Here is a 3,863-nt window from a genome sequence, read left to right as displayed (position 1 = left end):
AACAGGCTCCCCAGGGCAGTGGTCACAGCACCAGCCTGACAGAGCTCAGGAGGAGTTTGGACAACACTCTCAGGCACAGGGTGTTTGGGCCAGGAGTTGGACTCCATGATCCTTGTGAGCCCCTTCCAACCCAGGATGTATCTATGATTCCATGATAGTTCCTTTTGCTGCCTTTAACTTTGCTGTCAGGCAAGTGCTTTAGGCACCATCTAGTCCTGCCTTTATGGGATAAAGTGGACAACAGCTCCATGTTCATGTCTTAACTACTGAGGGCTCAATCCACATGCCCTCCTCGCTCGCTCTCCAGGTGTCCTACTCTCTTTGAACAGCCCATTTCTTGGAAGCCTAACACTACATTTTGGACAAATGTTTTGCTCCAGGAAAGAAAGTACTTGCTTTTGGAAGTGTCATTTCAGTGCATGCAGCACAAATGTTTATAAATACATACCTGCACACAGACAGGGCACTTGTCAAAACACATTCAAAGGATACCTAGGTTCTTTCATGTATTACATACTCAGAGTGAAAATAACCAGCTATATTTAACCCAGATCCAAGCCCAGACTAAATTATTTCAAAGGTCAATTAAAGAACAGAAAATCTCACTAGCTAATAGATAAAAATGCTCCCATTCATCTGCAGTTCCAAGAGCTTTCACACAACCAAAGCACAGGATGAGAAACTGTAATTAATCACCATTTCATATAAAAATCATTGACAACTCCAAGTTTCTATACCTGCCAAGACCTGAATTCAGATGACTGCATTTGGCCTACAGCAGTTGATGGAAACTCCATCACTCACCACGCTGATGTAGTTGTTTGGAAACCAACGGCTCTTGGCAGGGAAAACACATTTCAGCTTCTGTTGAATGACTGCACATATGAGGAGCAGGAGATGAGACAGACCAATAGCCAGTGCTCAGATTCAGATTATGTTTTGGCTGGGGCTTAAAGTTCAGGTTTGAGGCCAAGTGGAGGCTAGGATTTAGCCTGCAATGTAATCCTGAAATCACATGGGCTCTTCTCCTCAGGTGTTGGCCTCGGTGGCAGAGGCCTGGGGGTGTTTTCTCCCTTGCCTTGGTGAGTCTGTTGGTTTGGCAGACGTCGCCGCGCTCGCTGCATTCCTGTTCTTTGGCCCCGTGTGAGTCAGTTCTGGAAAACTCTTATTCGACCACAACTGGAAAAGAAAGAGAGAGAGAAAAAAAAAAACAAAACCAAGCCCAAACCCACAGATCAAATCTGTAGGACAGGTTTGAACCACAGAGCCCAGTTTTTTTACCTTGACAGCCTACATGATCTCAGCACAGACGTAACCACAAACAGCCAAAGGAAGCACTCAGGGAGCTGAGCCCCTGCTCCCATCAGCCAGCCCGAGCCAGCAGACGATAACAGTCCAACCAAGAGAGCAATGAACGCAGCGAGCCAAATCCCTGAAGAAACTCTGGGATTTGTTCTCTCTGGCTGATTGGAAAAGCTGTTTCCAGAACTCAAGTCAACACCTTCCTTCAACCTCAGAACACCTCCTTGGGTAAACATAATCGCCTTCCAGGTTTGGGCCTTACTCAGAACGAGATCACTCCGCATAGGAATCATATTTAGCACAGGTCACGGTTTAAAACACCATCAGAAATATCTGTGAGGGCGTTCATGTTTCAGCTCTGCCTTCAGCCCTAAGGTGAGAACACCCCAGTGTGGATTTGTGATGCGCACCAGAACACTCGTGCAATAATGAATGATGGCCCAGCTCCATTTCTTGTGCAGTCTGCAACTTCCCAACGTGTCTGACACACTGGCAACCCACGCGCAACAGTGGTGGAAAACTTGGAAAGCAAATGGAAGCGAAGAAAAGCCCTTGGTGTAATTTTACAGTGTGTGAAAGACTTAAAGCAAGAAACACAACCAGATGCCACAAGGAAACTACTTTCAATTAGTTCTGCTTTGTGTTATACCTACTGATGAAAAATAAAAACAAATTCATTCTGTCAACAGCTCTATCTATAGCATAATCCTTAAATGAACTCATCCGTCAAACTGGTCTCCTCTGGCAAAACATATTACAATCCCTGTTTCTCAGCTGTGGGAATCAATCATCTGTTTCCCAAACCCATTGGTCAACATCTTAAGAACCCAATATATTTTTATTGCGCTGAACAAGCCAGTCACAGGGCACCAACCTCACCACACCACCGATGTACAAAGGCCTCGTGTATCAGCAAATTCAGCGATTCCAGGGGAGCTATTCCCCTGTCAAGGTTACATGGCAAACCTGCCTGACCTGGAATAAAAGCAAACCTCAGCCTTTTTGCCCCAGCAGGATCCATGGGATGCGCTGCTGCTCACAGCTGGCCAAGGCAAGAGCACCAAAGAACAAACCAGATTTTTTTCTGGGTGGACAGTTCAGAGAGTGATATTTGAAGCAGGCGATACAGAGGCAGGGATGTGCATTTTTAAGCCAAAGCTAATGGTTCCATTGAAGTAGCAGCAGAGCCACCCCACCAAAGCACTGGCAGCATTCACACACAGAATCACACAGAATCACAAGGTTGGAAGAGACCTTCAAGATCATCAAGTCCAACCTGTTCCTTGATACCTCAACTAAACCACGGCACTGAGTGCCACATCCAGTCTTTTTTTAAACACAACCAGGGATGGTGACTCCACCACCTCCCCGGGCAGCCATTCCAGAACTTTATCACCCTTTCCGTAAAAAACTTTTTCCTAATATCCAACCTACATTTCCCTTGACACAGCTTGAGACTGTGGCCTCTTGTTCTGTCAGTTGCTGCCTGGAGAAAGAGATCAACCCCTCCCTGACCACAGCCACCCTTCAGGAAGTTGTAGAGAGTGATAAGGCCACCTCTGAATCTCCTTTTCTCCAGGACAGCCTGGTCTTACAGCTCCAGCAATAGTACCAGCTACTCTTGGCATTGCAGGAGCAGCAATATCTGACTGATAATGCACTGGTTCAAGATAAACTTCCATCATTTCCCATAGATTTCAGTCCCCTGGGATATTTGAGAGATTTTTGCTTCTGGGTTTGAAATGTTTTGATGCAAGCCTTCACAAGAAGCCAAATCTTTCAGAAAGGTAACATTTTCTGGGTAATATTTCCCCAAACCTTGGGGTGCAAGCAGAATGGCAGAGGACTCTCCTCACCACCAAGCAGATCTGCAGAGGTCTGTTATTATTCAGGAAAATTGCACAGACAAATAACTCTGAAAACACCACAGGAAGCTGACCAAGTGATGAGGTTGTAAGACAAAAAAATAGAGAAAAATAACATTTTACCCACATTTTTAACAATATCAGAGTTTACAAAAAGACTGGGCTACCGGCAGGTTGGAGAAAAGCAAGGTGTGTCCACAGTGTGGCAACCTACCTTTTCCTGGATGGAGACTGACCATGGCCAAACTCAAGGGAACTGTGTGCCCACTCCAGCAGGTGCTACACCTCCATGGCAGGGGAACATGGACATGGCCCATTGGTGCACACAGATGTCAATAAAATTCACTGCAGACAGCAGCAAAGGCAGTGAGACTCAGCTTGGTGTGGATTTTGACAGCTCAGAAATATCTGCCCAGGGCTCCCAGACCCAGCCAGGCCTGGTGCTGGGCCTGAGGAGGAAGAGGAAGGGAGGAATTTGAGCTGAAATCAAAGCCAGACATCCCCAAAGAACAAAGCTGTGCCTCCGGATGTGCGTACACCAGGGGGAACTTTGGGCAGACAGGTGCCTTGCACACAGGGACAGACAGGGAATTCTGTCAGCCAAACATCTCCTGTACCCCTTCTCTTGGGAGGAAAGAAGAGTTGCCAGCAGAGCTGGCCAAAAAACAAAGCAACCAAGGCATGGATCTCTGGAGA

Source organism: Vidua chalybeata, chromosome 6, assembly GCF_026979565.1.
Source record: "Vidua chalybeata isolate OUT-0048 chromosome 6, bVidCha1 merged haplotype, whole genome shotgun sequence".
Classification (NCBI taxonomy): domain Eukaryota; kingdom Metazoa; phylum Chordata; class Aves; order Passeriformes; family Viduidae; genus Vidua; species Vidua chalybeata.
The sequence above is the reverse complement of the archived record's forward strand: the minus strand, read 5'-3'. Positions refer to the sequence as shown.